The 15,110-nt window shown below is 40.8% G+C and overlaps 1 pseudogene; it reads left to right on the forward strand.

The window, feature by feature from the left end:
* Positions 1 to 2,071: 2,071 nt before the first annotated feature.
* Positions 2,072 to 14,902, forward strand: LOC140329709 (alpha-1,4-N-acetylglucosaminyltransferase pseudogene; annotated as a pseudogene).
* The last annotated feature ends 208 nt before the right edge of the window (positions 14,903 to 15,110 follow it).

Raw genomic sequence — 15,110 nt, forward strand, 5'->3', positions numbered from 1 at the left:
TGATCCACCTAGAAAGAAATTCCAGCGGGCTCTTATGGGCAAAACCTTGCTTTTTCCAGCGAACTAGATTTTTTCCACCTATGTCCAAACCACACACGCAAGTTCTTGCTTGCTCCTGTAGATATATATGTACATATACATGTATGTATATATGTGTGTGTGTCTATATATATATATATATATATATATATATATACAGAGAGAGAGGGAGAGAGAGAGATAGAGTGAGATAAATATTTATATATATAGTACAAATCTAAAGGATCGGATCAATAAATTATTATGGAATGTCAAACTGTCAAAAAACCAAACAGCTAAATTTCATTTGCATGTTATTTTCAAGACCTGTGCTCATAATAATGAGCATATATAAGGTTGTTGTCTAACTCGCTTAATTGTTTTGGGGTGAAGGAGGGGCTGTTGTTTTGTTTGTTAGCCTAATGTATGTTGCTACATTTGATACTTTGCTTACCATTTAGCACAATAGCTGCATTTGTTTTTTGTACTTTGAATGTTTTAATGTCCATTTGGCTATTAAGAAGTCAATGTTAATACTATGTTATTGTGTTTTTGGCCATATTGTTTCATTAGAATAATATTTCTATATTACCACCTTGAAATGTTTGTCCTGCATAAATATTTTCTGATCCAGTGTTCCACCCTTGATAGCTCAAAATTGCATATTTGGTTTGGTAAGTATTTTTAAATGCAGTATTTGTTGGGCCATTTTTGAACTATTTTGGCTTTATATGGAAGTGTGGAAGTTTAAATTCTTTGGGTATTGCACTGGTTAATGTTTTATTGTGACCTATCCTACGTGTTAGGATACTGCAGTACACCCAATCAATGCATTTCCAACGCAGCACAAAACAGCACATGGTTCTCTGCCTGTTGTATGCATGATTTACTATTGTCATTCCTCTGTGTTGACAGCTTATTTAGTTTGAATGGGACCTTAAACAATCTGTCTCTAGACTAAGAATGTGTTCTAAGCATTTGTTTTAAAAAAAAATGCAGAATTTAGATATATTTGCATATAGACAAAGATTCTAAAGTACATGATTTAGCACATTCAGGCTTACCATAACTTTCCTGTTCTTTGAGGAATTGAGTTAACCTCTTTAGTTCAAGAGCTTTCTATATTAAAATCTTGAAGTAGTTTTCTTTGTAGATATTTTGTAGATGTTCTAATGCTCTTTCAGACTTCTAGTCTAAAACCACATGCTTGGCCTCTTCGGGGAGCATAGCAAACTGCACCGCAGTTCAATGTGTTTGCATAGCCCCTGGATTTATTTTCATTGCTTTTGAGGTTCTTTCTCCACAGGAGGAGAAGCAATCATGCAGTCAGCAACAGGAAGAATAGGAAAGGCTGGAGCCCAGTTGAGCATGTGATAATATATATACATATATTTTTATTTTACAAAGATTCTGGAAAACATTTAAAAATGTAAAATATAATCATACTCTTGCACATAGGGGGTTTGTTATCCAAGCAAGGACCCATCTCAAACTAGAAATAATTAAAAAACATTATGACCATGCAGGCCCTTTATTATAGAGAAGCCAGTGATGTCCCTTCTGTAATTAAATATACGCACCTGCCTGATCGTCATGGGTGCTACCATCTCCTTCAGCTTCTTTTCCAGATGATGGATGATCAGCCATCTTTATTGGCCAGACAGGGATAATTTATGTTGGGTTTCCACTTTTACTGGGATGTTAATAAAGCACACACTGAGATAGAGGATACTGTTGAAGACTCCTTGATTGTACTAATTATTGTATCTAATTAGTGGGATTTAGGTGGATTTACCCTTGAATAGTATATTTGGATCATCATTTCCTTTCATTCTTATTTAACCTGAATTGTCATGTAGGTGTCACATTATTCATATTAATCTGTCAACAGGGACAGGTTGTAAAACGTTTTCATCATAATAAAACAAATCTAATCGAAAGTGACTAACTACAAATACTATCAGCTATACGAATAGCTATACCTGTATATGAGAAGATTTACTTTTGTAAAACATGAATCTACTAACCTTTTTTTTTGCTCTCTACTTTCTAGATGAATACTATTTTGCAATCATATAGGATCCATGTAAACTCAGATGGCTGTAGATTACCACTAATCTGGAAATATGGAGGCATTTATTTAGACACAGACATTATCTCGATGCGACCCATACCTAATTTGAACTTTCTGGCTGCTGAAAAATGTCAGTGTTCCAGAAATGGTGTTTTTGGATTTTCTTCCCAACATAACACTGACAAGGATGGAAAATTTTGTTAAGTATTATAATAGAAAAATATTGGAAAATCAAGGACCTCATTTCTTTACTTGTGTGCGGAAGATATCATGTGTGGCAATATTTCTTTTTTGAATCCTCAATGATTTTATCCTATTCCTTTCCCAGAATGGAGAAGGTACTATGAGGTTTAGACTAAGTTGTCAACTTTCAACCAATCCTATGCTTTGCACCTTTGGAACTATCTGAATCCTAACCAGAAAACTATGGAACCAGGGAACAACACTGGTTGAACATCTCTATCAACAGTATTGCCTTTCGACAAATGCAGCAGTTCAGAAAAATGAGAGTATTACTATTTAGAAATGGAAAGTATAAATGCACAAATATAATACATATTTTATAATTATATAATATATCAATTATGAAAAGGTGCATACTATAACACACAATATAATACACAACATACACAGATTCCACATCTCACCATTAACACTGCAAACCACATATGTTTGTGTTGTGGTGTGTTGCAATCCATTAGTAATTCACCACCCATCCCAAATGCACTTAAACAGTGTGTTATTCTGCATTTTATTACTTGGGGTATGCATATAATCAATGTAATGCACCTCAACCCACTGTAGTAGACTTAATTAGATACCCTTTGATTGACAGTATGTACCACTACCTCTCCCACAGAATGCAAAACAAATATATAAACCAAAATGTTTTTTTTATATAAATCTTCCTAGAAAATCTACATTTATTAGACCATACTGGGAAAAGCTGTTACACAGAAAAAGCTTCAGGATATCCACTCCCATTTGTACACAAAGACTTGGTAAAACAAACAAATGTTGCAGATCTTGGTTTTATAATTAATTGGCCGGCTACAGAATGTAAATGAGACTACAGAGAACGTATCAGTATTACATATCTATTGATGTTAAAAAACAATATTTAAACCTTCCATGATTTCCTCGTTCTAGACTAAGAATCCTATTTTATAGATGTTAGGGTTTCCATTTTAGATTTGCTCTTCTAGCCCCAATGCTGAATTATGTGTTCAAGTAACACATAGTAAAACATGGCTTTACCATGTGTTCACATTGCAAGGTAAAACATTATACACAATGCAGTCCATTGTGATTACAGTTTTATGAATAGCATGCTAATGCACCTGGACAGCACACTGCAAAGCAAAAAGGTTCTGTCCACCAGAATGCACTTTTCTCAACCATACATGCTCTGTGTGAGGAAGAGCAAAAAGTTTCTCGAACTTCCAATGGTTCCGCGAAATTTCGGCGAAGCGATTTCACAAAACCATTTGAAGAGGAAATTAAAACAGGAGGATTCCCAGAGCTGCATTCAGCCCTGGGAATCCTCCTGTTTGCAAATAGCGGGGCACTAGACGTTAACTAACCTCTAGTGCCTGGGAATTGCAGAGAATTTCCAGGGCTGCATGATGTAGCCCTGGAAATCCTGCTGATCATAGGCCAGGCCCAGGCCTCTTTAGCTCCCTCACGTGGCCAAGAAGCTCATTGTCATTCAGCCTGGTACTGCAACCCCACCTTCAGGTCAAAAGAAAAACTGTCTGACTAAACAGAAAAATACTCTTGTCTGAACTGACCATTATCGCCTTCTATTCAATATCTTCAGAGAGCCTTTGGTTTCTGCACTAGAAGACACAGGCATAATACATGGTATTTCTGTTATAGATTACATTTAATTACACAATAAATAACACCTTGTTTTTTATTTTTTTGCTAATTTTTTTTTTTATGCCAACATGTATGCTGCTTTGTGTTTGCTAACTTGTTGAAATTTTTTGCTCATTTTTTTTATGCCAACATGTGTGCTGCTCTGTTTGCTAACTTTTTGAAATTTTTTGCTATTTTTTTTTTTTGCCAACATGTGTGCTGCTCTGTGCTAACTTTTTAAATTTTTTTATGCAAACATATATGCTGCTCTGTGTTTGCTAACATATTACTTGCCACCTTCACACTATAAAAGAACATATCCTAAAATACTTTTTTTATTTTGTTTTATGCAGGTACGCTGGACAACAACAAGGTGCTCCATACAACGTTTGCAAGAAGCAGAAAGTGGGAATCTGTGACCAAGGATGACATTTGGCTGTTTTTGGGCTTGGTGATCCTGCAGGGAGTTGTGGGCAAACCCGTGCAGAAGTGGTACTGGTCCAAGAACAAAATGATTTCCACTCCATTCTTTGGCACAGTCATGCCAGAATACCGCTTTTCTCTCATCATGAAGTACTTGCACTTCACAAACAATGAGGAATTTGATGAGACTACCCATCCTGCACCAAAACTCAAGAAAATTTGGGAAGTATCTCAGATTATTCTACAAAATTTCCAGCAAACCTATGTGCCAGAAAGAGATGTCAGCATTGACGAAAGTCTAATGGCTTACAACGGGAGGCTCAGCTGGGTGCAGTACACTGGGTCAAAGAGGGTACGATTTGGCGTGAAGACCAACTGGCTACATCTGGAATACACAGTTCAACCCCAGATACAGCCATTATGGATTGGCAACATCTTCAGTGCTACCCCTCATTGAGCCATTGCTAGGTCAGGGCTATTGTGTCATAACTGACAATTTCTATACCTCTTCTGAGCTTTATGAGTTCCTTCTGCGACACAGATCAGATGCCTATGGAACTGTTAGGGCTAACCGGCGCAACCTGCCAGCACTGTTTGCAAAAGGGAAGCTGAAGACAGGAGAAGTTGTTGCCTGGCAGAAAGGAAAGATGATGGCCCTAAGATGGCGTGACAAGAAAGATGTGTGCCTAATGAGTACTGTCCATGATGCCTCCACCGTTCTGGTACACACAAAATGTGGGAAAGAAGTGATGAAACCACAGGTGGTGATAGACTATACCAAACACCATGGGAGGTGTCGACAGAGCTGCCAAACGCATGGAAACCAGGTTCTACTGTCCTGACTGTGATGTTGGGCTTTGTGCAGCACCCTGCTTCAAAATTTACCACACCCAGGATGTCTACTAAAAATGTAAATATTTTTTTTTCCAAAATCTGCATTTAATTTATCTTATAATTTATCAATATTATTGCACCCTTGTTTGGAAAATTTCAGTTAGAAATTTTTGATAAAATTTTTTTTTGATAAAGTACACTGTTGCGGTCTAATTTTTCATTATTTTTTATAATAATGATTTATAATTATGTATTATATTATAATTTATGATTATAATATAATAAATTAATATAAATATTATACCCAGGAGTTAATCCTAAGAATTACAGGCCCACAATATAAACATAAATTTCTATGCAAAAAAAATAGGATCACTTTTTGCATCAAAAAACTAACAGAATTAGAACGCTAGGGGGGTTAAAGGACAAATAAACTTTGCATGTAGGATGCTCCCATTGGGCAGAATCTTTCTATGTGCTTGGGGTGCATCAGGAATAAATGTCCATTTCCACTACGAAAGGTTGAAAAGAGATTTGCTGGAGAACCTGAGGATTTGGAAGTTGTTCTTACTTACTTTGATGTACTTTATTGGATGGATTGTTGTAGTTGGAGAGGCTGGTGAGCAGCTTTGATTTGGAGCTACATACTGATGCAGCAGCTTCTACAGGTTTTGGCATATACTTTGGGGGTAAATGGCAGGCAGGATTGTGGCTGGATTGGAAGAAATGGGTTGCTTGGCTAGAACTCTTCTTAATAGTGCTGGAGGAGGAAATGTTGGGACTAGACATGGTGAATAAGATCAGGTTTTTATTGAGACAATTTAGAATGGTAAAGACAGTTAATCGATGCTCTGCTTTGTCTGCTTTGTGTGATGCTGGGAACAGTAAGAGCAGGTGGCAGGCCCCAGGGGGAAAAAGTGTTTGGCTATTGATTTTGAGGACCTTTCATTACAATGTAAGGTATAGTACTCATGGGATGCTGTAAGGTTATAGTATTTTTATTTTTATGCAGATTTCTATTTGTTATTTATTAGTAAATTACTACCCTACAGAATTTATCCCTGTTTGTTTATACAAATTCCAAATATAAATATGAAAAAAATATTGAAATATGACTCAAGTTGTAATGTTATATTTACCCTTGTGTGCCCAAGGCAAAGCAAGCATTAATGAAATAAACTGATTAAAAAAAAAGTGTACTTTCAGAAATGCAGAGGCTTCCATTGCTGACCCATCTGAAAATACTTTCTAGGACACTAACTTAGTATGACGTGGAATGCAGACTCTAAAAGTCAACACACTTTTTACTACTTTCAGTAACTCATAAAATATAGAAGCTATTCTATAGCCAATATATAAATTACAAAGCCAATGTTGTACCTAGGTGAAGGTGTGTTTGTAAAGGAAGGCATCAGCTCCACGTAACACCAATCATTGTGTGCTACATCTGCCAACAGATTTCAGGTCACCAAGTCTCAGGTCCTGGAAATGTAGTGGAGGACACTGAAGGTTCTTTCATGCACTGTATTCTCCTTAACTCCTATACTTACGGCTTTGGGAAGGAAGAAGGTGGTGGGGTGATCCTGGTAAGCATGTAGATGATAGTTGTACAAATTGGTGGTAACCTTGTGCATTTTGGTGGTATGTTTGTGGTAACCCTGGTACCCTGTTTCCCTGAAAATAAGACAGCGTCTAATATTAATTTTTGCTCAAAAACATGCACTAGGGCTTAATTTCAGAGGCTGTCTTATTTTTTCATGAACAACAATCAACATTTATTCTTGAACAAAAAATCACCATTTATTTGAATACAGTCATATCATCATCTTCTGGAACATCATCATAACTCTCAAAACCCTGAATTCCATTTTGAATTTGAACCATTGGTCTAAATTTCTCATGTCTAGCAATAGCACTTAGTTCATTAGTAATAAACCATTGAGTTTTTTTTTGCACACCACGATTAACCTCCCTAGCGGTTCATTTCTTTCCCGTTTTATATGTCTAAAAGAGGTACAATGTTTTTCATGAAAATTTATTTTACAGTATAATATAATGGTATGAGTATAATAAAGTTTGAAACAAAAAATCATGTAAAAATAATAAATTGAATAAATTAAAAAATCTATATATTTAAAAAAATATATTTTTTTTTTTAATTAAACAAAAATACATATTATACTCATACTAATATATATACTATAAAATAAATGTTCATGAAAACAATGTACTGCTTTTACACATATAAATCTAATGTATTGCATTTAATACAGTTATTTTGTATTGAATGCAATACAAATGGATTTTGAATTTCCCAGCCCACCCCGCCGGCAACATACACACGCACCAACGTCACTGGGAACTCCTCAGTGACTCATCGGATGCAGAAGCCGGCCGGAGGAAGAGAGAAGAAGACGGAGATTGCGGCGATGGACAGCGCGGGACACCGGCGCATCAGGTAAAGCTCTATTTACTATTACCTCCCATAGGTTTACCTACCCTGAGTGTGACTCGGGGTTACCATTTTTTTACCATGCCAGACACATTGGGACTGATTTATAAAAGCTCTCCAAGGCTGGAGAAGATACACTTTCATCAGTGAAGCTTGGTGTACCAGCAAACCTGGAATGAATCCAGGATTCAAAACATTTATTAACAAATATCAAATGACTTTTAAGAAATCGATTCCAGGTTTGGTGGATCACCCAGATTCACTGATGAAAGCGTATTCTCTCCAGCCTTGGAGAACTTTATTAAGTCAGCCCCAATTAGCCTGATTTATCAAATCTCTCCAAGGCCAGAGAAGATACACTTTCATCAGTGAATCTGGGTGATCCAGAGACCCAGGAAACAGCAGTATTTTGTGAATCCTGTTTGCATTTTCATCAGCATGTCAATGACCTTTAGTTCACCACAGGTGTTCCACTTGTGTGTTTTATACTGGATTGCTTCACGCAATATCTTCATGTTGTCATAAGACTTCCTTATAGTAACAGATAGGGCAATCGGTACATCGAGTTTGGAATTGCCATTATGCAGTAGGACTTTGCAAGGAATCAATAAAGAGACACTCTTTAAAAGGAACATAACTCTTGTGAAAAAGTGTTAAAGATCCCAATGATGTCATGGCAGTAGCATAATAAGTTATCATCAATGAAGAAAGTTGTCATGTTATGATTTTGTGTTCTGTAGTTAGTTACAGTACTATGCTTTGCAAGTGTTTCTGCTTATAGCAGACCTAAACTAAATTGTTTACATTAAAGGGTAGACAGTTCTTTTATGTTAAGTAAAAATTACCTTCTTCTCTGAAGGGGGGGGGGGTGTGCTAAAATCCTTTTCTGTCTTTATCACCACGGACACTGAATTAAAAAATAATATCCACTTTTTTCCCTATACGTAAGGTTTTCACACAAAAAAGCAAAGAAAAAAAAAATTAGATATATTGGTTTGGTATTCCTTAGCTACTATCCTTGAATAGTAAAATACTGTAAAAAGCAATTTTGAGACAATTGACGTTGGACAAAGTGCAGCTGTGAATTGGCCATTAACAGAAAAAATGTAGACGAGAGAGACTATTTAGCCTCAGTGTCTCTGTGATTGGGAACATAAAATTCTGTATACTCTCCAGCCATATGTTTATGTTGAATTAAGCTCCGAGCAGCATTAAGGTAAGCAGTAGGCAATTTTCTAAATCCACTTTTGCTACGCTATTAATATCACTATGAATTATATTTTTGCAAGAGGAGTAATTTTTTTGCCAATCTTAAGCTAAGCTTTGACATTTTGTGAATTTACATTGCTGACCTTGCAGGTTGATTGCAAAGACAATGAACATTTGTACTGTCACACAAAAAATTAATTACCAGTTTTACCAGAAAGGATTGATCAGGAAGATACATTTTTAAATCAGACTGACAAGGTAATTGAAAAGCCATTGTCATCAAAAAGAGTATTGCCACTGAAATTCTAGAGGTGGTCAGGAAAAATAAGATTATTTCTGTAAAATTATTTCACTTTGAACATACCCCCTTCACCATTCCCAATAATTTTGGTGACGGGGTGTTTTTTTGCATATTGGTAGGGTAGAAATGTTAACAGTATATGTGACAAATGGTGTTAAACAGAGGCAGTGTTTGAATAGTGAAAATTGAAGGCATCCAAAAAAGGAGGGTAATTCTGTGCACCACAGCAAAGTGGGTGCACTAAAGTGGGAGGGGCTTAAAGTGGCATTTATAAATAGAACCTAAACCAACTGGAAGCAACTTGAAGCATGTAGGCATGTAGAAATTGTCAAAACAACCTGATAAAGCTGTGCAAATTTAGCATTATAATGGGGAAGAAAGTAGATTTAGGTGACATTAAATGTGACATGGTTGTTGGCACCAGGCGTGCTGAGTATTTCAAAAACTGGCAAACTGCTGGGGGTTTCTCACACAGCGTAAGTCTCCAATACCTTAGAGAAAATGGTCTAAAAAAAGTATACACATCAAGTAAGCTGCAGTCCTCTGAGCGAAAAATGTCTTGTTGGTGCCAGAAGTCAGAGGCCAGGCTGGTTTAAGATGATAGACAACAGTAACTAAATAACCACTTATTACAAGTGAGTTATGCAGAAGAGAATCTCTGAATCACATCAAACCTTGAAGCAGATGGGCTATATAAGTATATATATAAGTATATAAGTATAGTAACAGGTGCCAATCTTGTCAGCTAAAAACAGGCACCTGACGCAGGCACCTGAGCTCAGTAAGTTTGAGCTCACCAAAATTGAACAAGAAGAGGTTTGATAAACATTCCCTGGTCTGACAAATCTTGCTTTCTGTGGCACTATCAAATGGTAGGGTCAGAATTTGAAGTAAACAATATTGATTCATAGATATATCCTGCCGTGTATCAATGGTTTAGGCCGGTGGTGTAGTGGTGTGGGGGACATTTTATTAGCTCACTTTGGGCCCTTTAGTAACACATTGTTTGAATGCCATATCCTATGTTAGTATTTTTGCTGACCATGTCCATCCCTTTATGTCCTCAGTGTACCCATGTTCTAATGGCTACGTCCAGCTCAGATCATCTGAAAATGGTTTATTGAACATAACAGTGAGTTCACTGCAATCAAATAGCCTTCATGGTCACCAAGATCTCAATCCAGTATTGCACCTTAGGGATGCGATGAAATGAGAGATTTGCATTATAGAAGTGTAGGTAACAAATCTTCAGTAACTGTGTGAGGCTACAACAAGCGTGGGCAAACATTTTTAGTCAGGGACCACAATCTGCAAGAAAATTTGCCACAGGGGCCGGGTCGATGGTAACGGATACACTGGGACGCCATCCTAGGGAAGTCCCCCCGCTGCACGTGCACGTTGCTGGCATGGGGAAACCTCTGAAGACCAGCAGAGTGACGTTAGGTTGGGCAGCGCTGTTTGTTTGACAGAGGGCAGGCTCACATGTATTCAGCTCAGTGCTGTGACCTGTGGACTATAGGTCCCAGCACAGTGCGACCATCTAACAAGACAAGTGTGCATATACGGGGAGAGGACGGATGACTCCATAAAATAGAGAACATCCGTCACAGAAAATCACCCTGTTCAACAGGTGCTCCCGTCCCCGCAAGTTGGGTGAAAGGGGGGGTGCCTTCTCCCATAAATTATTTTGTAGGGGCAGCCAGCCCTGTGATGTCACAGCCCTATAAATAGCCTCAGCCATCTTGGATTAAGACATTTTACAGCATTCTGAGTGCAGGGACAGACATGTGCAGGCAGTAGGGAGAGTGTTAGGAGAAACCTCATTGTGAGAAAAAAACTCAAACAACGATTTATAAGTGCAGGGAAAGGAAAAGGAGGAATTTCACAGCATCTTAGTGCAGGGAGAGATGTCAGAAGGCGCTAGGGACAGTGCTAGAAAAGCGATTTACAAGTGCAGGGAAGGATTATTTGGGGATCCCAATAGCCATTATACAGCTCTGTCATTCCAGCAATTTATATATCCAGAAAAATAAATACGCAGTTCACTGTTGCAGTTATTTGTGATGAAAGAGTTTAGTGGCCTATTTCAGTACAAAAACAAAAATAAAAATATATTCTCAGTTCACTTCTGCAGTTATATGTAGTGAAAGCGTTTAGTGACGTATTTGAGTATAAAAAGAAAAATATATACTCATCAGTGCCATCATACACATCAGTGACGTGCATACACTACTCGATGATGATGAAGCCACTCGCACTTGGGAGCCGTGTGAAGAAGGGGCTTCATCATTATCAGGAGAAGAGGGTGGCAACTTACCCGTGAGGCAGCGGCTGAGCCATCAAGGTGGTAGCATGGCTGGTAGTCAGCAGGGTGGCATACCACCACTTGCTTCGCAGCAGCCTACCTGCCTGGGAAGTAGTCGTGCAGGGGTTCATAGAGGCAGTGGCGGTAGCAGTCAGCCAGGGCAAAGTGTTGGGGGGAAAATCAACTGCTCGGCGGTGTGGCAGTTTTTTGTTAAGCCGCTGGAGGAGGTTAACATTGCCATATGTAGAATATGTGGGCAAAAGGTGAAGCGTGGCCAGGGTGCCAATGTTGGCACCACTGCCCTGCGTCAACATATGCAGCATCACTATAAAGTGGCCCGGGAGAACCGTGGTCCTGATGTGGTGGTCCAGCCTGCCGCAGCAACCGCTGCATCACCCAGTGGCACGCAGCGGCTTACAGTCAGTCAACACCACCTCAGCCGAAGCTAGCTGTATGTCATTTCCATCTTCTGCTGGTCCAGATGCTCATGCTCCTTCTCTTCCTACTCCTCATCAGTCATTCTGTCAGCAATCATTCACCGAAGCGATTGGCAAGAGAAAACAGAATGCGTGCACTCATCCAATGGCGCAGAAGCTGAATGTGCTCCTGGTGCTGCAGTCCCTCCCTTTCCAAGTGGTGGACTCTGCACCTTTCAGACAGGAGAAGAGGGTGGCAGCTTACCCGTGAGGCAGCGGCTGAGCCATCAAGGTGGTAGCATGGCTGGTAGTCAGCAGGGTGGCATACCACCACTTGCTTCGCAGCAGCCTACCTGCCTGGGAAGTAGTCGTGCAGGGGTTCATGGAGGCAGTGGCGGTAGCAGTCAGTCAGCGCAGAGTGTTGGGGGGAAAATCACCTGCTCGGCGGTGTGGCAGTTTTTCGTTAAGCCGCTGGAGGAGGTTAACATGGCCATATGTAGAATATGTGGGCAGAAGGTGAAGCGTGGCCAGGGTGCCAATGTTGGCACCACGGCCCTGCGTCAACATATGCAGCATCACTCTAAAGTGGCCTGGGAGAACCGTGGTCCTGATGTGGTGGTCCAGCCTGCCGCAGCAACCGCTGCATCACCCAGTGGCACGCACCGGCTTACAGTCAGTCAACACCACCTCAGCCGAAGCTAGCTGTATGTCATTTCCATCTTCTGCTGGTCCAGATGCTCATGCTCCTCCTCTTCCTACTCCACATCAGTCATTCTGTCAGCAATCATTCACCGAAGCGATTGGCAAGAGAAAACAGAATGCGTGCACTCATCCAATGGCGCAGAAGCTGAATGTGCTCCTGGTGCTGCAGTCCCTCCCTTTCCAAGTGGTGGACTCTGCACCTTTCAGAGAACTGATGGCTTGTGCCAAGACGAGGTGGAGAGTCCCAAGCCATCATTTCTTTGCGAAAAAGGCAGTACCAGCCCTGCACAAATATGTAGAACAGAAGATGGGCCAGTCCTTGAGCCTGCCAGTGTCTGCCAAAGTGCATGGCAGTGCCGACCTGTGGAGCTGTAACTGCGGTCAGGTACAATACATGTCCTTTACGGCCCACTGAGTGAATGTGATTCCTGCACAGCCACACCAGCATCTTGGCCAGGTGACACCGCTTTCGTCTCCACATTCTTACGCCGCTGGTCCTGCGACAACGTCCGCCTCTGCTTCCTCATCCTCTATCATCTCCTCAGCCTCCACTGCAGGGACAATTCACAGTGGCCCTCCAGCATACCACATGTGCAGGGCACGGCGGTGTCACGCTATTCTGCACCTGGTTTGCCTGGGGGAACGGAGTCACACAGGGGAGGAACTGCTCCGTGTGATTCATTAAGAAATCGAAACATGGCTCTCTCTGCGACAACTGAAAATCAGAACCATAGTGACCAACAACGGGAAGAACATTTGTGTCTGCGCTGCATCAAGAAACGCTGAACCATGCACCCTGCAAGGCACACGTCTTCAATCTGGTTGTCAAGTGGCTCCTGAAGTCTTCCACCCATCTGCAAGACATCATAAAAATGGCCAGGAAACTTTGCCCTTCAGCCACTCGTACACCGCAAAGCACACCCTCCTTGAGCTGCAGCGGCAGAACGGCATCCCCCAACATAGGCTGATATGCGATGTTTCCACACGTTGGAATTCCACCCTCCATATGTTGGATCGACTATACGAACAGAGAAAGGCCATCAACCAATTCTTGATGATCCAAGCGGATAGGAGTACTCCCATGTGTAACTTTGATGTCAGCCAGGGGCAGCTCATGCGTGACACCTGCCGTTTGCTCAGGCCCTTTGAGGAGGCCATGTTATTTGGCAGTTGCCAGGACTACGGGATGAACAACGTCATTCCACTGCTTCATGTCCTGGAACAGATGCTGGTAAATCTGGCTGGTTAGGGGACTGGAGACATGGCGCCTAGATCTCACGGCCACATGAGCCCTGTGGTTTGTCACTCAGTACGCCCCCAGCTGCACTGAACGCTCTTTCAGATAACACACTTGTGGCTGAGCAGGCAAGGATCTGAATGGCATGGTCTGCCAGCTCCGGCCACTGCTCAAGCTTGGATACCCAGTAGTGTATTGGGTCCTGGCTTTGCAGGTTGCAGATGTCCCATGTAGAGCTCAGGTACTCCTGCACCATGACTGAGTAGCGCTGCTGAGTGTCTTTGGCAATTGCCGCACGACTTGCGGCTTGCTTCTGCTGAAAAATAGCCTGCATAGTTTGGTTTAGATGACCTCTACCGCTGCTGCCACCCATGCCGCCTAAGGCAGTTGTTTGGCTCCCATGGCTGGTGGAACTCCAATAGGGATCCCTGCTGCTGCTGGTGGCAGCCGGAAAGGCTGAGTACAAGTCCCTTACATGCACTTCTTGGTAGTGCTGTATTTTAGGTCCCCTGTATTGGGGCAAGATGAGTTGTTGTATCTCGTATGGATCCAGTAATGTACCAATCCAATAGTCGTCAGTCTTTGTTTTTATATGTTGTATGGTTGTATGCACAGATCTTTGGCTATGCACTCCACTATGAAGGATGTCATGTGGCTCAAACTCCCCACACTTGAGGAATTTCTCGACCCACACTCCTGTGGGTCGAACAGCAGCACAGGGTCGTCCTCCTCCTCCTGCGCCTGGTTTGTCATACAGAGAACATGCCCCCTTGTGTTTGGGTGGATGGATGCCATGTACCCTCAATATCCTCCTCTGCCCCTCCCTCTCCTTCTCCCATGCCTGTAATCTCCTCCTCATCCTCTTCCACCTCCTCCTTTTCCTGGATTTGTGGTGCACTATGCCTCGTAGGCACGCATGTCCGAGATGATGTTTGAAACGTTATCTCTTGATGCAGCGTTAAACAGAAAACTATGGAACCAGGGAGCAACACTTTAGTTGAACATCTCTATCAACAATATTGCCCTTCAACATATGCAGCTGTTCAAGGAAATAAAAGTATTAATATTTAGAAATGCATGATATTATAATCCCATTTGTGCTATGTTGCTTTAAATTATTTTTGAATGTATACAAGTTTATGAACTGCTGCTTTCTATTCAATTTGATTTACTCATCTGTTTTTGTTTCTTTTCAAATAAACATTTAATGCAGTTAATAATAGGACCAGTAGTCTAATTAAAGTCCAGCACTGCATGAAACCTTGGAAGTAAGCTGCAT

The sequence above is a fragment of the Pyxicephalus adspersus genome, chromosome 4, assembly GCF_032062135.1.
Source record: "Pyxicephalus adspersus chromosome 4, UCB_Pads_2.0, whole genome shotgun sequence".
NCBI lineage: Eukaryota > Metazoa > Chordata > Amphibia > Anura > Pyxicephalidae > Pyxicephalus > Pyxicephalus adspersus.